General features: G+C 45.2%; 1 protein-coding gene across 3 annotated transcripts in view; it reads left to right on the top strand.

The window, feature by feature from the left end:
- gli2a (GLI family zinc finger 2a) overlaps positions 1-22037 on the top strand; it is a 488975-nt gene that overhangs the window by 56541 nt on the left and 410397 nt on the right. For 2 of the 3 annotated variants that reach the window (XM_038790037.1, XM_038790039.1), the window contains exon 2: positions 11221-11278. The gene's annotated coding sequence lies outside the window, so the exon portion shown is untranslated. Of the gene's footprint in view, positions 1-1642; positions 1794-11220; positions 11279-22037 lie in introns of all 3 variants that reach the window. The other variant, XM_038790038.1, reaches the window with a different exon arrangement.

Below are 22037 nucleotides of genomic sequence, written 5' to 3'. Positions count from 1 at the left end.
TCAATTGGTACAGCAAGGGCTGGAGATGACTTAATGAGTCCCATAAGTAGCACTCGAGAAAGCCAAATCCTTCTTGCCTATAAACAGAGCACTCTTAACATAGACCTGATAAGCATAAGATTTAAACATGTTCTAATAAATGTTCTCATCGAAATATATCGGGGGAATTTGAAATGATGGAAACTTCTGTTTTAATAGCTGAAGCTGTTATCAGTTGAGTTAGTCGCTCAATACATTTGAAAAAAAATCCCAAGTAAGCAGCATGAGGTAAATACATTTTACTTTATCTCCATTCACAAATGTAGATTCAGAAGTGAGCCGTTTTGAGGGTTATTTTGGAATCCAGCCTCAGCTTAATCAATGGTCTCTCCAGTGTTGACACACTGTGGTTAGATGTGAATGAGCCCTTCATTCAGTTTCAGCCCAAGGCGTGACACACACGTTAACGTGCTCGCTGTTAACAGTGCCATTTGGTGTCGGCACGGCTGTGTGCCCTTTTGCTGCGAGGAATAACATTTGGCATGGTTGATGACCTTAACAGGCACATAATGCTAGTGTTAAGAAAACCCAGAGTGTCATGTGTTTTATTTAGGTCCGGGCACTAATTAACTTTAAAGATTAAAGAGACTTGTATCTGTTCAAAAGCCAACCTCGAGAAATTTGCTCACAAAGGCGGCGAAAGAATTGTCAAAAAACAAAACTGAGCACAAGCCACGGTTTATCATTTCAGTGTCTGTAGAAGTTTGATTCCAAGAGTTTGGAATGAAATGCATTAACGTGTATGCTAAATAACATCCCCTAAAGCTTGGCATTTTAATATTGCATGTATGGGATGTAAGATTGTTTATTTTGAACCATAGCTTAGATGGATACTTTTTTTCTATTATAAATTTTGAGTACTCGATTATTTTTTTCCAATTAAGCGGCAATTTAGCGTGGCCAATCCACCTATCCTGCTCATCTTTGGGTTATGGGAGAGAAACCCACGCAGACATGGGGAGAATGTGCAAACTCCACACAGACAGTGACCCTGGGCCAGGATTCGAGCCTGGGTCCTCAGCGCCGTAGTGCCAGTGCTAACCACTGCGCCACCCGTGCCCAGGTGGATACTGTAGGAAAAATTGTTTTGTTTTTGCTGTTTAACTCGCTCTGCTGTTGTCCAGGTGAGATGTCGACCCGGAATTCTCTGACCTTTGCGATTCACTTTTCCCGCCACCAGCGCGTTTCCCAGCGGTGTGGGGTGGCTTCGATGGGAAATCCCATTGTCAAGCGGGGGAAAGATGGAATTCCACCATCAGCAAATGGCACGCTCCCAAGAAACACGTGCTGCGGAGCCAGGGAATCCAGCCCGTTGTGTTTCATTTCATCTAAAAAGGATTATCACCGACGTTGCTCAATTTAAAGAGAGCAGACTGGAAAATGTACTGGCTTTTCAGTCTTTCATATAAAAATGTTAATCGCGGCTTGTGGGTTTGATATTTTTTGCTTTAAATTGAATTCTGGGGCTGTAAATACATGTGGCCACAAGCCGGCATTTCCACTCCTCTCCCTCATCTGCCATGTCTGGATTTTAGAAGTTTGATTGACAATGAGGAAATGCAGATCCTCTGTAAATTGGCATCCCACTGTCTCTCTCACGCAGCCCAGTGAACAATATTTGCAGAAACCTGGTCGTCCTCCAAGCTTACTGTCCAAGAAGCGTTTGGAAAATAGATCCACGCTCTTCCGAGACCAATCCATTTTGGCAGCGGGACCAAAGCACAAAACAGACAGCATTGGATACACATTGGCAGGTCAGTGAACATCTGAATGAGAAAGATTAGGCTCACAGTTAAGGTAAGGTCTGTCATCAGACACAGCCAGCTCCAGTAATGCGCCGCACCCAGCCCTTAGCCTGACCAACCAACTACATTTTTTGGTTCAAATATCCAATATTTGCCTTTTTCATTCTGGTTCATTTAGTTTTGAAAGTATGAAGACTGGATATTTGGCTATACCAAATATGGGCGGAATTTTCCATTCAGCAGGCTAAGTGCGGTGCTGGGCGGGATTCGTGGTGAGTTTCTCGCTGATCGGCAGGTCAGGTTCCAATACCTGACCTTCTGGTTTTTTTTTAACTCATTCACGGGACGTGGACGTCGCTGGCTGTGCCAGCATTTATTGCCTATTTGCCCTAGAGGGGCAGCTAAGAGTCAACCACATTGCTGTGGGTCTGGAGTCATATGTAGGCCAGACCAGGTATGGACGACAGATTTCCTTTCCTAAAGGACATTAGTGAACCAGATGTGTTTTTACGACAATCGACACCGGTTTGAAACCTCATTAATTATGCGTAGACGAGCTGCTCCCTAAATCATGTGTCGGAGCAGGCACCAATTCGCTCACCATTGACTCAGTATTTCTGCCGCCATACTTAAACGGCAGCCGAACGCACATTACTCTCTGCAGCCCAGCTGTGTGGTCGGAAGGTCTGGAGATGGCCCTAAAGAACAAGAAGAGTGCCCCAAGTTTAGACATGGCTCCTTGGAGGTTTTAGTTAGAGGTGTGCAAGAACACTGGCAGGTTCTTTTTCCCAGGGATGGATGCAGGAGGTCCAACAACGTCACCTCAGCAACCTGGGAGGCGGTTACGAAGATGCTCAGCTCTGCAGGCATCCAACCAGAGAATGCCATCCAGTGCACCAATGCAGGAAGAAGATGAATAATCTTACATGCGCTGCCAGGGTAAATTAAACTTCTGCTCACTGCAAACTCACTCTCATCATGGCATTATGTACTCAAAGCATCACACAGCTGAGGGATTTCACACAACATTAGTGCGGCCGCTATCAGGACTTAAAGGCCATTCACCATCCATCATCCTGCATAAATAGCCTCTTTAGCCCTTACCTCTGCTCCATCCCTTCTCATCGCATTCCATCCATTTGTCTTCCTGCTGACCAAGCTTTTCCACAACACGAGGGAGCAATCCCAGACTGGAGGAGGGATAGCTGATAACCAGGAGCTCTCCAAATTCAAGGTGAATGCCTCTGAATTGGCAGAGGGGGAGAATGGGTGGGGTGTGAGGACAGATATCGCTCCTGTGGTGTAGGTGACATCAGCCTCTCCCAGACAGCGAGTGTGGATGAACCGTCCATGAGTTGATCACATCCTGACGTTCACTATGAATGACATGCAATTTTGCACTAAGCCTGTTTGCGAACTAAGTTTCTCTTACAGGCAGCAACAGATCCAGACAGACCAGTATTGGCAACACAAGCCCTAGGCCTCTGCCCCCAGTGGAGAGTAACAAGGAGCCATTTGAAGAAGACCCATCACCATGTTCACCTGCACCCGGCGCTAGCACAGAGAGACACACCCCTGAGTGTCATGGATCTCGATTAGGCTCAGTGTCACATTGTGAGGAGCACCTCCCCGACACGTCTGTGCAGCATTCAGAGTCAATGTGCAGCATTCAGAGTCAAAGACAGCCCCCGGTCGCTGGCACGCAGAGGACTGCTGGGGAACAGGCACCCACTGAGTTTGAGTCATATGGTGAGACTTTGGAAGCATCCGTCACAAACATGCCGGAGATACAAAGACAGGCGGCGGAACATCAGGCAGAGCAGCGAGAGGCAGTCAACAGACTCGAGCAAAGGATGGAGGAGTGGGTCCACATTCTGGCTGTTGTCATGACTCCGACATGCAAGCACCTCGAGATCTCGTTGGGAACGGTGGTGGCCGCCTTGGAGATCTTGGTCCAGTGGATCCTCAAAGTCACAAGAAAAGTGAGGGTGGATTGCTACATGTCACTTGTACCCGGTCATGAATAAGAGTGTTCTAATTTCCTGCTAGGTGGAGCACAGCATTCGGAGCGGGAATGTGATTCTGCCGAGTTGTGTTTTGAATGCGGATTCATGACATGTTCATGCATGCAGATAGAGTTCCAGTCGTGTGTCAGCGGGAAATCCAACCCATGTTCAGCCCGTCATGAAAGTGACAAGGGGAAAATTGCCACTTGGTTTTCCCGCTGGCGGCATTCCGACTTTTGGCCTCTCTCTGAATTTTCTGCTCCCACCCACCACGAAATCTGCTCCTGGCAGGAGCGGACAATTCTGCCCTATGTGACAGAAATATTGACCAGAGGTGGAGGCCGTGATCTTCCAGCTGTTCAGCGCCATGGGACAGATTCAATGTGAAATCCCATTGACGGCGGCGGGATGTTCAATGGCCGCTGTCTCTCACCACTGAGAAAAGGCCAGAGAATCCCGCCCGTAAACTTCCTGTGGTAACCATTTGGTTCTAGGGTCATGTTGTTCACGTTTACCTACATTGATCAAAACCACTTGGATTCAAGCGTAGGGCTCATTTTATATCACTGATAGTTAAATCTATGTGATATTTAATGCGGTGCATTAAGTCTAGACTGATGGAAGCAAAAGAAATCCTCGAATCAAGCACTGGTTGGTTTTGGAATTCAATCTTGCAGGAGGCTGAATCGGTGTACAAAGGAACTTTTATTAGTAGAGCAGGTGGAAACAACTCTGGCACACCACAGTTCTTTCCTGCCCTCTAGCTTGGATTTTATGGTACAGTGATTACTTGTAGTTTAGGAACTTTAAAACTTTGGCAGTATTTTACACAATGTTTATATCTTTTGAGTGAATTTTGCTTTCAATTTAGTCACATTTGTTTAACTCTGAATTTGGCCTTGCCGTTTCGACCAGTGAGTCAGAAGTGAATTTCATTTGGGGCCAATCACCAAAGCCTGCTCAAATACCAACTTAAATCAAAGCATGTCACTGTCCAACTTACTGTTGCATTATTAACTTTGCATGCATTATTAACCCTGATCCTATTATTAACTCTGCTGTACCAGTTGTTACATCATTATTTAATGGAAGGCGTGGGCAAAGCCAGTTGTGTCAAGGTAGTGGGTAAAGGGGTGAGGCTTCAAACAAGGCTTCATCATGAGAAACTTCTGCCAGGTAGCTGAGACTCTGGATAACTGTGCTGATAATTTACTATTACTGCAGTCATCTCAAAGTGGCAAATACCTCCCAACTCTCAGCTCAGCCATCAGCGGTTTGGATCGCCTTTTTCTTCATTTTACCAAATAACTGAGGAGCATTGCGAAAACAGTCTTTCTCCAGCCACTAGCAGTGGTTTGTGGTGAATAGAACCAATGCAGGGTTTCCCACACAGCCTGCTCGACTCAAATGTATGGTTCATGGTCTGTAAATGGACAGTCAATACTGTAGGTCGACCACAGGAAGAGGAAGGAGCTGGTAAATCTGGACTACCTACTAAATCAAAACAAAAGGCATATGATTCCGGTTTACAAATAAAAAGTTTGGTGGCTGGCACCTTTGTTGTCTCAGTTGGTAAAAACAATGGGTTTGGGGTGGGGGTGCTGTGTAGAGCCATAGAGTTTTACAGTGCAGAAAGAGAAGCTCTTGGGCCCAACGTGTCTGCACCAGCCATCAAACGCCTATCTATTCTAACCCCATTTTCCATTATTTGGTCCGTAGCCTTGTATGCTATAGCATTTTTAAAATATAAATTTAAAGTGCCCAATTCTTGTTTTTTCCAATTAAGGGGCAATTTAGCATGGCCAATCCACCTAACCTGCATATCTTTGGGTTGTGGGGGTGAGACCCACGCAGACATGAGGAGAATGTGCAAACTCCACACGGACAGTGACCTGGGGCCAGGATCGAACCCGGGTCCTTGGTGCCGTGAGACAGCAGTGCTAACCACTGCGCCACTGCTATGGCATTCCAAGCGTTCATCTGGATTCTTCTTAAATGTTGTGAGGGTCCCTGCTTCTGCCACCCTTTCAGGCAGTGATTTTAACTTTGTGTGATAGTGTAAACAGATAATATTGATCACCCTTTATTGCCAGAGACAAATTGAATAATGGGCACCATATTCAGTAGCTTCAATTTCATAACATATTCTAAAGCCAAAATTAGCCCTATCAAAACTTCCAGGGAATGCCACACCTTTTGATCATTAGTCTCTCCTGTCATAGCTTCTCTGGCTGAGGTGATGGTGGATATGTTGGGGTTCCCCACCCTGCTCTGTAGAAAGCGAATCAACATAATTCCTTTCCTTGACCAATACTGAATTGCACACCTATAGCATTAGCAGTATCTGTTCAGTTGAACCTCAAGTACAGCCAAGGGAACAGACTTTTTATACAACACAAACTGAGTGAAAATAGTCTCAATGCCAAAACACACAAACCTTGCTCTATAATAGTCTTTTGAAATATGGGTTTTAGAAGAGACGTGCGCCCTTTCACCTCTGGGCCCAGGGTTCCAATCGAGCCAAGTCTGATGGGATGAAAAGTGTTGTCTGTCTGTTGACTATAAAGGTCGTATGTCAAACAAATTTTCAGCTTCAGCCCAGTTTTTAGTGGGCATGGGTCCACAGTGTAAAAATGTTCCTAATTTGTATTCTCATTTAGCAAGGCCATAGGATGGCTGGTGTGGGAAATAAAAAAATATAAACATTGGTACAGTTGAGGGCACTTTTGCGACGTTAGGCCTGACGTCGACTGTAAGATGGGGGTGGGGGGGGGATTTTCTGGCCATTCACACTGGCGGCACCTTACGGTCCCACCAAGGGCACCTCTCCACTACGGGTCTTGCGGCGGCAAGGGTACGTTCAACAGGAAACCTCGTTGCCAACGGCGACACCAGAAGATCTGGCCACTGGCAGGTCGTCCCCCGCCTCTGCAGAACATGCTGTGGAGGGGGTGGGAAGTCCCACACTGGGGTAAAAAGACGTAGTGGGCAGCATTTTCCCCAAAACAGGCAGAGTGATGCAGAGGGCAGGATAAACGGTAAGAAGGCCATCAGTCCCAAAAGCGACTTTCCCTGCCGTACTATTTGGCTCATAGCTGAAAGAAAATGAAGGGGCGTGGCCCACGACATCATGCTAATTGAGCCCAACCCACCAGCAACTTCAATTTTCATTAAAAATAAAAACCCCTTTTCACCCAGAAAAGCCTCCCCACCCCTCAAAAGACCTGATAATGACCTTTCGTAAAACCATATTGACTTGTTCTAATCATAGTACTCTTTTCCAAGTGTCAAGACGTCCTTCGTTACAGATTCCAGCACTCTCCTGATGACTGATAGCATATGTTGGGTACGGAACTCCAAGAAAAGGACACGAGGCCTTTGAAGCCCGATAAAGGAGGGAGCATAACTCTTGCTGTCTTGAGAAGAAATATGTGGTCCAGTGGACAACATCAAAAGCAATTTCTCTTCTGGGCAATAATCAGGCTCTTCGTATCTCAAGAAGGAGTTATTCCAATAAGAAAACATTCCAGCCCTCAGTATCCTGACAAAGAAACTTTTAACCTTTAGTAAGTCAAAAACAGGACATTCTGGCTCTAAGTATCCTGACAAGTCAGCATTCTGGCCGTTGATATGTTAAAGGAGACAGGCTCACAGTACATTGGGAAAGATATGTTCTGGCACTTAATATTCCGAGCCATGGACATTGTGTCCTGCATTAGCCGTTTGAGACCTCACAAAAGAAATTTGTGTAGGAGTCTAAAATCATGTTAATAGTTGCAAATGTGAACACCTATAATTCATATATAAACCGACAAAATCAACTCCAATTAATTACAAGGCAGGAATTGGGGATCTGAACGATTGTAAATGAAGGATCCAATCACATTTTAAAATCCACAGCATTAATTTTCGACATTCCGGGAAGCTGGGTGCTCTCAAAATCTAAAATTCAAAAGCGCAGCTCAGCAGCAGAGAGAAAACACAAAGATATATGGCTTCTGCTATTCCTATTACTTTAAGTTTGGTTTAATTCCTGCGGGGACATGGAAATCCTATAATATGATGGGAGGGATGCAGAAATTCCTTTTTGTGTAGAAGAGAAAAGTAGAATCTTTTTTGAGGGGGGGGGGGATAATTCTTTGAATGAAGCCATTCAGGAAGTCTGCAACAGCCTAACCTCAATGAACTTGAATCCTTCGACCAGCTGTGGTTCGTCAGTCAACGAGCAGGCCTGGCCACACAATAGAGGAAGCGCTGTCAACCGTGGGCAGGTTTAATAACTCTACTTTGGCTCTTTAGTTGGCTGGGGGTGGGATTGCAGGACAGAGGGGGGGGGGGGGGGGGCGAGTGCCGTCTGATGGTTATCGCCCTCCTCCTATTATTTGCTCCTTGCAGTGTACTGATTGTCTAATTATTTCCTTTTGCTGTGGTCACTGCTGACCAAAGCTGACCAGAACCTTCAGCCTTTATCAAATGATTGATGTTGCATTTGTAAGTGTCTTACGGGAGCTTTCAGTTAACATGAACAATGAAGATGTAGTTCAAAAATAGATGTGTTAGTCCTTTACTTCAACATTCAAAGTAGCCAATATCAAACTGCTTTCTTCAAAGTTAAGTCTGCATTCTTTTAAAAGAATGTACCGTACCAGCCTCCCCGAACAGGCGCTGGAATGTGGCGACTAGGGGCTTTTCACAGTAACTTCATTGAAGCCTACTTGTGACAATAAGCGATTATTATTATTATTATTATTATTATTATTATTATTATTATAAAAAGTACTTTTTAGGAAACTAGTGGGCGCAATTCTCCCAACGGGAGCCTAAGTGTCGACACCGGAGTGAAAACCGGAGTGTTTCACTCCAGTGTCGGAGCCCGCTCACAGCCCCCTATTCTCCCGCTCCAGGGGGGCTAGGAGTGGCGTCGCGTCATTAAAAAGCGGCGGCAGGTAAATGATGCAGCCGGCGTCGCATAAATGACGTCACCCCGCACATGCACGGTTGCCGTCCTCCCCGAGTCCGCCCCGCAAGAAGATGGCGGATGGATCTTGCGGGGCGGCGGAGGAAAGGAGGTCCTCCCTTAGAGAGGCCGGCCCACTGATCGGTGGGCACCGATCGCGGGCGAGACCCCATCGGAGGCCCACCCGGTGCAGGAACCCCCCCCCCACACACAGGCCGCCCACCCCCAGCGTTCCCGCGCAGTTCCTGCCGGCAGCGACCAGGTGTGGACGGTGCCAGCGGGAACCTGTCGTGTTGGGGCGGCCGCTCGGCCCACTGGGGCCGGAGAATCAGCTCTCGCCTTTTGCAAACGGCGAGCGCCGATTCTCCGAGTGGCCAGCCGTGATTCTCACCGCGCTGGTTTGGGGGAGAGGGGGTGGTAGAATCGCGTGCGGGTGCCACGGCGGCGTGGCGGGACTCACGCGGCGCCCCGGCGATTCTCCCTCCTGGCGTGGGGGGGTGGGGGGTGGGGGTGGGGGGGAATTCGCCCAATTTCTTTACTTGAAGAAGTGTTGTTGGGTAACCTGTCTTGCAAGGTATTTTTAAAGATTAGAAATAGGTCTTATTGATACACAGTATCAATATAACACCCATAATCATGACAGTGATGAGTTTCTGAATTTTGTATGAATGTGGCTTTAAAAGATTAAGATAGAACAATAATAATAATCTTTATTGTCAAAGTAGGCTTACATTAACACTGAAATGAAGTTACTATGAAAAGCCCCTAGTCGCCACACTCCGGCACCTGTTTGGGTACACGGGGATAATTCAGAATGTCCAAATTACCTAACAGCGCGTCTTTCAGGACCGTGGGAGGAAACCGGAGCACCCGGAGGAAACCCACGCAGATACTGGGAGAAAGTGCAGACTCCGCACAGACAGTGGTCCAAGCCGGGAATCGAACCTGGGACCCTGGCGCTGTGAAGGAACAGTGCTATCCACTGTGCTACCATGCCACTTTTTACAACTTAGGACATCCCGTAGGGCTTTATAGTCAGTGAAAGGTGTTTGGAGTCTCGTCATTTTGAGTGTACAATTTTTGCTGTCGATGCATAAATCAGAAGATATTTGATTTAAAACTTATGGGCATGTCTAACCAACAATCATGGTGCATGAAGAAAGCTGATGATTTTGTACAATGTACATTTATGTGTCAAGCAGATTCAGAATAACAGTGGTTTTCAATTTACAAAGGGTGATAGTTACAGCAGAAAATTCTGTAACTTGGCTGATCAGGCAACATAACATAGCATTTAAAATAATTCCTCTGAGACATTTCCGAGAGCTGTAAAGTGCCAGAAAATACAAATCTTGCATTCTCACAGCGCTCTTCATCAAAATAGTTTTTTTTTAAAGCAATGTAACCTTGTTTCAAGACATTACGCAGATGATGTCGGAATCTTTTTCAGAGTGTGAATGAGTTCGGGCAGTTTGCCGACATGCTAGCTTTCAAATATAGTAACAGTACTAAAAAATGATGCCAGGGGCAGCAAGGTGTCGCAGTGGTTAGCACTGCTGCCTCACGCCGCTGAGAACCCAGGTTCGATCCCGGCCCTCGGTCACTGTCCGTGTGGAGTTTGCACATTCTCCTTGTGTCTGAGTGGGTCCCACTCCCACAACCCAAAGATGTGCAGGGTAGATGGATTGGCCACGCTAAATTGACCCTTAATTAGGAAAAAATTAATTGGGCACTCTAAATTTATTAATTTTTTTAAATGATGCAAGATCATTTTTATTGCAGCAGAGTAACGTGAAGCCATCAACAAAAAAAACTTGCACCATCCTCATAGCTATTCCGCATGCCTTTAAAATTCCGGTTACACAGCTGCAAATAGCCGACTGATAATAATCTTTAGTAGTGTCACAAGTAGGCTTACATTGACACTGCAATGAAATTGCTGTGAAAATCCCCTTGTCCCCACACTCTGGCTCCTGTTCGGGTACACAGGGAGAATTCAGAATGTCCAATTCACCTAACAAGCACGTCTTTCGGGGACTGGTGGGAGGAAACCGGAGCGCCCGGAGGAAACCCACGCAGGTACGGGGAGAACGTGCAGACTCCGCATAGCCAGTGACCCAAGCCGGGAATCGAACTCGGGTCCCTGGCGCTGTGAAGCAACCGTGCTAACCACTGTGCTACCGTGCAGCCAGAGGTACGTTGGTAGAACAGAATAGGATAGATTAAATCTATACCTCTCAATAATTGGAAATTATGGAATGACTAATAAAAAGATTCCTCAAGGTGTAGGCAGTGCCATTTAGACAAACAGGGGCAGTAGCTCTTTAACAGAATTACAGACTGAATCTATACATTTAATCTACTGCACACTGAAATGTTACAGCTCCTTCAGCCCAGGACTTGTAAATGTCAATGCACGACTGTTAACATCATACCTTATATTAATAGCACCTTTGAATGTTCTATTTGGCAGATGAGGACAAATATTCCACAGTAAGGCGAATAAAGCGGAACGTCCTTATTTAAAATAGGTAAGTGAAATTAGAATCCGCTTTCCTTTTCAATTATTGCTAATTAATTCAGATGACAGCTGCTTTTGATGTCCATTTTTATATCTATGACTATTCTTTCACGCAGCTAGAATTATGGGCTGCATTTTACGTGCCCCTGCCTGGTGGGTTTTCTGTGGCCGGGGGCGGTAGACATGTAAAATAGGTCAGGTGTCCGCCCCATCACCTTCCCATCCGCCCTCAAGCTCACCACCATAATACGGGGTGGGTGTGGACGTGCTCTGGATTCGGCAACCTGCCCATCATACTGAAATAGATAATCAAGGGTTAATTAGGCTTGTTATCAAGCCAATCGACCTCAATAATACACTGCCCATGCCATAAAATGGTTGGAACAGGCAGTCAAATGGCTGTGGACAGCTCAGTTTGTCTTAAATAATCCGTCAAAGGGGGTGTTCTATCTTCAGGAGCTGCCCTTTATGGATTGAGGCATGAACCCTGTAGTGATCTGCATATACATAAGGGGTTAATGTGTAGTAATAAAAGCTAAGTGATCACTAGATGGCAGCACTAACAAGGGGTATAAAAGACAGATTCAATCTGAGTTCCCGCCTCTTCGTGTGTATTGTGACTAGTGACCAGAGGCATAGAGAGTTAGCTCAGAGTGCAAGTGTAGTTGATCATAGTTTATTCTTATTCAATCTTTTTTATTTAGTGTCCAGTAAAAGTACTTGAGATAGAACAAACTCACAATTTATTTGTTTAAATTACTCAATAAATGATTTGCTTTCATTGAACGACTATGAGTGTTAATCAGCATCGAGTTCAAAAGCATCTTGGTAAGAAGCTAATGAAAATGAAATGAAATGAAATGGTTGACATATGAAATGAATAACATATATTACACTAAGTAATATAACAAACTCTGCAAGATAAAAAGCCTCTTTCTTCTTAACCATCTGTTACCTCCCTTTCGCCAATACCTGGGACACATCTGATTCCGGGATCCATGGGCATTCTTCTTACATATTGCAGTCCCGACAGTGTCCACTAATGCGCTCTTGGTGCTGCTGAGGCTGTTGGAGGTAAGAATTAATCTGGTTGGCAGGTAGTTCCCAAGGGAAGAACTTGCTCCCCAGTCAGAGGCAGAAGCCCCACCCTGGCCCTGTTTAACCTGCCCACTTTATGCCTGCAGGACATCGTCTACTCCATGCCACCTTTGGCCCCGGGGTGATCAAGTTGAGAAAGACATTTCAGAATTCTGCTCCACAGATCTAAATAGCGGTCAAATCCTGTGACAACATCATGTCATTTGGTTTATTTCTTGCCTTCAACCTGCCCTACTTCTATAATGACCTCACACCCAATGGCTCAGCCTGGATTCTTTGAACGTCCAAACCTGGTTTCTTGTATGCCACCCGATGTCACTGCCGGTTTGTGCCACTGGCTTGTTGGGAGAAAGAGAACATCAACTGTGCGTGCAGGTCGGATTTGAATAACATTACAGGAACATGTGTTTCCTGTGAGAGTAAATAAGAGAGAGCCCATGACTGTGCAAATAGTATGTCAATCACTAGAAGAGGGAATGGTTCGATGGCTGAAAGGGATCCTCTTATTCCATGCTTTCATACAAATTCACCCCCACATCCATGGATGTCAGGGTGCATTTTGACGAGTGCTTACAAAACAGCAGAATCTCCAATGGCTGGGCTTGTACCAGCATTCTGAATATTTATTTGGAACCTTGCATAATAAAACTTTCTTGCCTAGTTTCTCCTCTTCTGAAGCCACAACATCATTTTGTTCTTTACATTTGCACTTGCCTTCATTCCCATGCCCCCCCCATAGAAAGAAAACCTCAGACACTTGGTGTGATGTAAGGTGGTTAAGGTGATTTGTCCACACAGGTCGATAAAATTCGATCGCGGATTGATTTGGCGGCTTGGCCCCTTTCTGTGTTCCAGGTTCTGACAGTCGCTACACTTCAAAAAATATTTTTATTAGTTGTAAAGTGCTTTGGAAGATCCTGAGGCTGTGAAAGTTGCTGCAGGTTGAGCATCCCTTGTCCGAAATTCCGAAAACTGAAAAATTCCAACATCGGCGCTTTTTTCCAAACTCGCCGTGCAGCGCAGTTCCCAATGCGCGCCACGCGTACGCAGTGCCCAACAAGCACCACGTGTGCGCAGTTCCCAATATGCGGTGCACCTGTGGAGGCCGTTTGGCCCATCGCGTCTGCACCTGCCCTTGGAAAGAGCCACCGATCGGTGAGCCAGCCTCTGTGGCTGGGGGCTTCCTTTCCTCCGCGCCGGCCCCTGTAGCCCTGTGTCGGGACCGGACGGAGGTCACTGTGCATGTTAGCGCCGGCTCCACGGTGCATGTCCTCATTGCGCCGGCGCAACTGCACATGCGCAGGTCCCGCGGTGCACAGTTTGCACCGGGATCTGCAGCTGTAGGGGCCAGAATTAGAAGTGGGAGCGGCACGTTCATCCCATCGTAAAACGCGACGGCGGTTACGATGGCGTGGACACTCTGGCATGGGTTGAAGAATCCCGCCCCATATCTTTGGGCCGTTCCTCAGTAAAGAACTTGCATACCTAAAAGAGCATCATGGAAACTTGAAACAAAAGCAGTGTCATAGGATTTAGGAGCTAGCTCTAATGTTCGGAATGTTCTGACATTTTTACAGATATGATAGTCTGACATTTTTCTCTGTGTCTCGTTTCTGGAATTTGTCAATAAGGAGATGACCTGCCACAAAACATGGTCCAAACGTTAGGGATTTGAAGGTGTATTATTTTACACAGGGGTTGAGACTACGTATCAATGCTGTTTCTGCACCTAAGTCTTGGAACCGTACCTGGGCCCGGATTCCTGTCACCCACAGAGCCCAAGAGGAGATTGAAGCAACACCCAGCAGTCAACAAACTTCTTTCTCCCTTCTCGTTTTCAAACTCTGCTCCAAAATAAAAAGTTTCAAAGCTCGTCCCGTTTGGATTGTGGCCTCTGGCCAGGTAGCTGGATTTAGTGTGACCTTTAGTCCGAAAGCAGATCCATTCATGGGGCACTGTAGCTTCAGACACCGCAGTTCATTCAGACGTGACAGATGGTTCAAATGGGGCACGTAACGAAGGAGTAAAGAAAATAATCATCCCGCCTTTTGGGTGGGATGTTAAAACCTCTTCTTCTTAGCCAGCCCCTCAGAGTCGAGGATGGGTTGATGTTAAACCAAACAGCTCTCTTGGGAGGCACGGCACAATTTTGACGAAGACCAAGGGAGTGATCCCCAGTATCGTGGTCAACATTTACCCCTCAAACAACACCATTAATAAAAAAATTTCAAAATGTTTTTATTGGCTTTCACATTTTAGATTACACATTTCAGTTCGTAGGTTAAGTTACAAGTTGCAAAACCGTGCAAAGCAAAGCAAAAAAAAAAATCAAGGAAAAGTTAAAATTACAAAAGAGATAAAGCAAGGAGCGAGAAGGAAAACAAAAACAAACAAGTATGTACGATATATATTTACACTTACTTGTCTCCCCTCTGTGGCCGTAGTCCCCATTTGGTCGATCTGCCTCAGCTGTACTCCCCAGCATTGGCACCAGAGTATATTAACCGACGTGGGTTTTGGTTTTTTGCTGTTCACTCTGGTTTTCCGCTTGCCCTCGGGCCCATCCCCCACGGCTCTGTCCCTTGTACCTCGCAGTCTTTTCTGTGAGCTGAATGGGATAAATGTCCTATTCCTGATCCGATGCTGATGCCCTGACCAGTACTTATCCCTCAAACGACATCACTGAACTAGACAGACTGGGGAAGAGACTTTGTATCATCCAGCACTCTTAACAACCAGAATTCTCAACTAACCAGAATTTCTGATATTTCCCCTAATGGGGCTAGAGGGGCTGGTTTAGAACAGTGGGCTAAACAGCTGGCTTGTAATGCAGAACAATGCCAGCAGCGCGGGTTCAATTCCCGTACCGGCCTCCCTAGAACAGGCGGTGGAATGTGGCGACTAGGGTTTTTCACAATAACTTCATTGAAGTCTACTTGTGACAATAAGCAATTATTATTATTATTATTATTATTATTAATGTGAATCATCACTTTACCAACCGGATGCTATTATGAAATTATTCTGAACCCACACCTGTATACTGTATAATTTTGTGTTGATTTATGTTTTAATGTACTGTTGAAGTTTCTAAGTAAAAGGAATCCTATTCATTACCTGCATATTAGTTCATACTTCAAGTATTGCGCAGTATTCCATTGGTAAATGGAACTTTTTGTTAACCAGCATTGTTGATTAACTGGCATCGCCCATTTCTCCCCGCATGCCAGGTAATAGGTTTTACTGTACATCGCTGTTTTTTTAATAGGCCAGTAGTGGTCATGTACATTTTAGCTGAAAACAAATCAATTGGCATGACAGTGACATTGCGATGGAAGATATTGAAAGGAACTTTCACTTGACTTTGCTTTCCACCAGGCTGCACACTGATCCAAATACAGGATCAGTAACCAAGTTTGAGTAACCAACAGGCCCAGAAACAATTAGCTGGCAGCACAGTTTGGTTTTAAAAGGATGATTAGCAATTAGCGAGAGCTGTTCACCACCTCAGGATATCCCAAAGTGTTGTACATCCAATGGACGCTTTTCAAGCGTGCTCTCCGTTGTCATGTGGGCTGCCGTCATGCATCCAGCCAGGTACCATAGAATCCCTACAGTGCAGAAGGAGGTCATTCAGCCCATCGAGTCTGCACCGGACCATGGAAAGAGCACCCTACTTAAGACAACGCTGCCACCCTACCCCCGTAATCCAGTAACCCCCCCCCCCCCCACTATTCTTTTGGACACTAAGGGGCAATTCAGCATGGCCAATCCACCTAATTTGTAATCTTTGGACTGTGGGAGGAAACCCGAGCACCCTGAAGAAACCCACGCAGACACGAGGAGAACGTGCAGACTCCACACACACAGTCACCCGAGGCCAGAATTGAACCCGGGTCCCTGGAGCTGTGAGGCAGCAGTGCTAACCACCGTGCCGTCTACCACAAATAGAAAACCACTAATGGCTGGATAACCTATATTTCTGCGGTGTTGGTTGAGGGATTAGTATTGGCCAGGACATTGGGTAGAACTCCCCAGCTCTTCTTCAAAGTAATGACTTTTACGGCCACCTGAGAGCTGAGACAGGACCTAAGTTTACCATCTCAGCCCAATAATGGCAGCTCCTCGAGTGCATCACTCCCTCAGTGGGAGTGGGAATATGTGCTCAGGTCCCTGGAGTAGAGTCGCTATTTACAGTAAAAATAATATCTGGAACTGTTTTGGGAAATGTAAGGCTTGCAGCAGTTTAGTACGGAAAGTATTCCTGAGGTCATCAAGCGAGTCACCGAAAAACCCAAAGGACCGACGTCTGATCTGTAAACCATTCCGATCCTCCCGGTTGAAGAGAGCAAACTGATGGAATGATTTTAACTGAGTTTCTCCCCAGTGCCGTTTGGCCAAAGAAATGACGAAATGTATGAGTGCCAAAGAAAACAGTTGATGCACTCATAAAACCAAGATCTGGACTTTAAGCTGCAGTGGTTGAAGATAAAGGCCTGGAGTCTGTTGTGGGGATTGAGAGGGTTCGATGGTGAAAGTTGAGCATTCAACGTCATTACCCCCTCTGAACCTAGCCGCCAGTCTCAAGCTGTCAGGCACATTGGGATAAATGTGGAAATCCTGAGGTTGCAATCGCTCACTCGGGGTTCTGACTCCGCACACTGCACCATGGATTTCCCCTCGCCCCCCCCCCCCCCTCCCCCACACTATTGCCGCTGTTACCCCAAACCCCAGAGCCACCTATCGCTGAAATTAGTGAAACCTTCAGCTTTCTCACTCCCCCATTGGCTGAAACCCCACAAAAAGTTACACCAGGCGAGATTCTCCGGTGCCCCAGTCTTGTTTCTCGGCCGCGCGCCATTCGCTGCTGGCGGAATTCGATCTACCCGCCGCATGTTAATAGAATTTCGCATTGGAACCGTCCCACTCGCTGCCGCGAAATCCGCTGCCGGGGGTGTGCTGCCAGCGGGAAAAATGAATCACCGCAACCAGAGTATTCCGGCCATCTTGTTCAAACACTGGGTTCTTAATGGTGAAGTGATTATTCGAATGTGATGATCAATAAAAGGGGGCCCTGAAAAACAATGTTATTTTCATGGCAGTGTTGTTAAATGGTTCATCAGTAAGTTCTATTGCTAACCCTTGTTAAAAGTGTTGTTTTTTTATTCCTGGGTGTTTTAACTTCCACCTTCACCCTTTTTTCTTTTTTAAATAAATAATGCGGCCTCAGAATAAAAACCTTTCCGTCAGCTTTATTCGGTTGGTAACACTCTTGTCTCAGATTCAAAAGGTTATGGATTAAAAGCCTCACATCAGGATTTGAGCACATTATCCGGGCAGATAATGCCAGGCTGACTGTCAGTGCAGTACTGAGGGGAGCGCTGAATTCCTCGAGGCACTGTCCCCGAGATCAAACATTAAACTGCGAGCCCTGCACTGATGGGACATTATTTGAAAGAGAGCAGCAAATTTCTCCCAGTCTTGAACAATATCTCTCTCTTTACCGTCGTCTTCAAAAAACAGATAAACTGGAGATATAACTGACACCATGATGTATTGGAATAATGCAGGCTGAATCTTCCGATAATTGGGAAATAAGACAGTTCTTTCTTTTATATAAATTTAGAGTATCCAATTCATTTTTTCTAATTAAGGGGCAGTTAAACGGGGCCAATCCACCTACCCTGCACATCTTTAGGTTGTGGGGGCGAAACCCACGCAAACACGGGGAGAATGTGCAAACTCCACACGGACAGTGACCCAGAGCCGGGATCAAACCTGGGACCTCGGCGCCGTGAGGCAGCAGGGCTAACCCACTGTGCCACCGTGCTGCCCCATTAGTTCTCTTTTTAAGCTGAAAAATAAAATACTTTGTTGGCTGCACAGAGCTTTGAGATGTCCTGAGACTGTGAAAGGCACTATTTAAATGCAAGTCCTTTCTTCCTTGTTATCCCACCGACGCTTGCATGTTATCAATGCAGAATTTCTGCTCCATGGAACCAACTACCGCACCCTGAAAACGTCATCCATTCCTTCATGCCCAAAGACATTTCAGTGAAGTAATGAGGCGCCACAGAAATGATTTCTTACATTTTTCCATCATTGATCTTTTTCTGCCTGGGTCCTGGTGCAAATGACACCACTGCTGTTCTGACCTTTGAAATTTAAATCGGAAGGGAGACTCTGTTTGAAAACAGTTATTGAATGTGACAAACGTTCTTTAAGACAAGTAATTAAAACTATTAATCATTGTTCAGAGCTTCAATGATCAGGAAACATTACCTGTAAACGGACACCATTGATGACAGGACGTACCTAGAGAGGACCCTGCGTTGGAAATAAAAAGGCTCTTTTAGTGTCCATCTACGTTGATTCCCGTAGCTGGACACTAACTTGTACTCTGCACCAGGTTGAGCTTTTTCTTATAGTAGCTTTGGTAATTGATTTACAAAAGACAAATTGGGTGCGTTCATATATATTTATATATATATATATATATATATTTCCTAACCCCTCCTCCCCTTTCTCTTCTAGACAGACTGTAATGTCTAATTTTGTTGTAAGTTTAAGGACAAGTCAAATCTTATGCATTTACCGCAAGTTTCAACACGCGTACGATCTAATCATTAAATTAGAGAGACAGTCTGTGTTTTGGCTTTTATGTGTGTTCATAGGTGGCACATTTTTAGCTTCTGTCTTGGATTGAAACAGATAGCTCATTCAGATATGTATTTGTATTTTAGCTACAGAATTCTTTATTCTGAATATTTATTTAATAATTCAATTTAAACACAATTAGATACTCCCTTTGAGCAAAACAGTGAGGCAAACAATAATATATTTATGTGGAGTCTTTCCAAACCCCTTGATGTCTGAAAGCACTTGACAGCCAATAAAGTGACTACTGGAGTGTAGGAAATGCTGCAGCCAGGTTACACACAGTAAGGTCCCACAGGCAGTAATAAAATAAATGTCCAGATCCTCTGTTTAAGGTTTTGGTTGAGGGATAGATATTGGCCAGTACACCAAGAGAACTCTTCTACTCTTCGCCAGACAGGTCCCATAGGATCTTTAATCTTCAATCTGAGGATGTACATTGGCCTCGGTTTAAGGTCTTCTCTGAAAGCTTTCACTTCTGACAATGCGGCATTTTATTCACTCATTCATGTTTGTGTTCACTTAGGCATTCTAAACTCGAATGATGAAAGTGTGTTTTTAAAAAAACTTATGTATCCTATTTTGGCACAACCTGGCAGGGAAAGGAGTTGAGAGTACTCACTTGTTTGTGATTATTAGAAAGACAACTCTTTGAGGTTCTTTTAATAAACACCGAGGTATCTTGTGTTCTTCCAGGATTCACCATGATTCCATTAAATGTCCAGGAATAAATGAATAGTCAACATTGATTTTGCTCAATGCACAAGATGATAATTACCCATATATTAACCACAGTGATTAGCACCGTTGCTTCACAGCCCCAGGGCCCCGGCTTTGATTCCCAGCTTGGGTCACTGTCTGTGGAGTCTGCACGTTCTCCCCGTGTCTGCGTGGGTTTCTCTGGGTGCTCCGGCTTCCTCCTACAAGTCCTGAAAGACGTGCTTGTTAGATGAATTGGGCATTCTGAATTCTCCCTCAGTGTACCTGAACAGGTGCCGGAGTGTGGCGACTAGGGGATTTTCACAGTAACTTAATTGCAGTGTTAATGTAAACCTACTTGTGACACTAATAAAGATTATTATGGTGTCCTATAGGACAAAGGGTATGTTTCATTTTGAGCAAGTACTTTTCCCAAACTTCTATTGAGGTCTATTGTGTTCCCACGTGAATTACCCTTTTCTGGAACATCTATTTTGCAATTGTATATTGCCAGGCTATTGCACCATACTGTATAAGCTTTGTATTTGCTTTGTTTAGCCCCTTGTTCTGCACTGTAACCAATCACTGTTTGTCGATGTACCATTTGTCAATGTTCTCTGTTGATTATTCTTTTGTCTATTATGTACGTATTGTGTACGTTCCCTGGGCCGCAAAAAAATACTTTTCACTGTACTTAGGTACATGTGACAATAAATCAAATCAAATCAAATCTAAAGAGATACGTTTGGGTATATTTGATTATTGAATTACATGGCATTTTCAAGGAAGAAACATTTAATTGGCTGATTTTGTGGCTTGAGCTAAACCCCCAGGGATTTCCATCCCTTTTCTGGATTAGTAGCTAACATTGTGACAGAAACAGTGGATTACCTGCCTCGAGTGCAGTGTGGTCACTTGTAGTAGACTCGCTGTGATCTTCTGTCCACTGAAATGAATAGCCTCTCATTTACCAAATCAACTCCAACCACATTGTCATTGAGTTCCACGTACCTCTTCATGATATAAAAGCAAATTACTGCAGATGCTGGAATCTGAAACGAAAGAGAAAATGCTGGAAAATCTCAGCAGGTCTGGCAGCATCTGTAGGGAGAGAAAAGAGCTAACATTTCGAGTCCGATGACTCTTTGTCAGCTTTGAGATTTTCTGCTGAGATTTTCCAGCATTTTCTCTTTCGTTAGCTCTTCACTATGTGCTCTTCAGCCACCTTAAGAAAGAAAGACCAATTTGAATCCCTTCCCCGCCGACTCTTCAATGAAATAGTACCTTGAGGGTTCTTACATCTACCTGAGAAAGCAAATGAGTCTTTGGTGTAACGCCACATCTGAAAGAATGCACCTCTGACGGTGTATGTGGCACTCCCTGAGTATGACACTGGAGTATCAGCCTGTATTATGTGGTCAAATCTCTAGTATGGGCCTTGCACACAACCTTCAGGCTCAGAGTCCAGGGAGCTACCACTGCGCTCTGACTGACACTTTTATATCGGAAAGAACTGCTTCAAACGGAAGCTTTCCTATTGTCTTTGGCTAGTAATGCTGTGAAAATTGTCACATTTGCATTGTGGGTGGTGGGGGCGTGGCAAGGGAGGGGTGGCGGTGGGGGATGGTCGGTATCAGGATCCTCATTACTGGTATCAAAAATTGTGAATCACGACTTACGTTTCTGACCACGACCTCTCTCAGCAGTAAAGGAAGGTTCACAGAGAAATGAAAAAAAAAGATGTTGGCTGGTGACCAGAGAAAATAGAAGAGGATATAGACTGGAGCATCAGCCGTTTATGCTGCTCACTCTGCTCTGTGACCACCATGAAATCAGTGCTCGAGGTGGTGAGACTATCAATGAATGCAATGTTGAAATCATGAGCGTGCGATCAATCAACCTTTCAGGCCCTATTTGGGAGAGTAAGCTTCGTAGCCTCATTGATATTACGCAATGTCTCACCCAAGACATCATTGGCTTTGCTGACCTAGTTTGACTTCAAAGGAAGTGCCGTTTTCAGATTTTTGGCAATGTGGCTGAATGTGCATCCTCTGAACTTCTGCCAGCTTCGCATTCATAATGTTTGTCATTATAACACTTTTATTTTTAAATGGTGCCAAAATTACTGCCGCAACGCCTCGGGAACAACGAGATGGAACTTTAAGCAGGCTTGCCAAAGCCTGGATCATTCATGATGGAGCCTGCCTTTGGAGTTAAGCTAAATTGCTACAACATGGATCTTTTATTTTAGCTGAACTCAGCAGGGCCAAGAGACTGGGGGGGGGGGGGGGGGGGGGGTTCAATCCAAACCTGGT

This window comes from Scyliorhinus canicula, chromosome 2, assembly GCF_902713615.1.
Source record: "Scyliorhinus canicula chromosome 2, sScyCan1.1, whole genome shotgun sequence".
NCBI lineage: Eukaryota > Metazoa > Chordata > Chondrichthyes > Carcharhiniformes > Scyliorhinidae > Scyliorhinus > Scyliorhinus canicula.
Note: the sequence above shows the minus strand (reverse complement) of the source record. Positions and strands in the feature narration are given on the sequence as shown.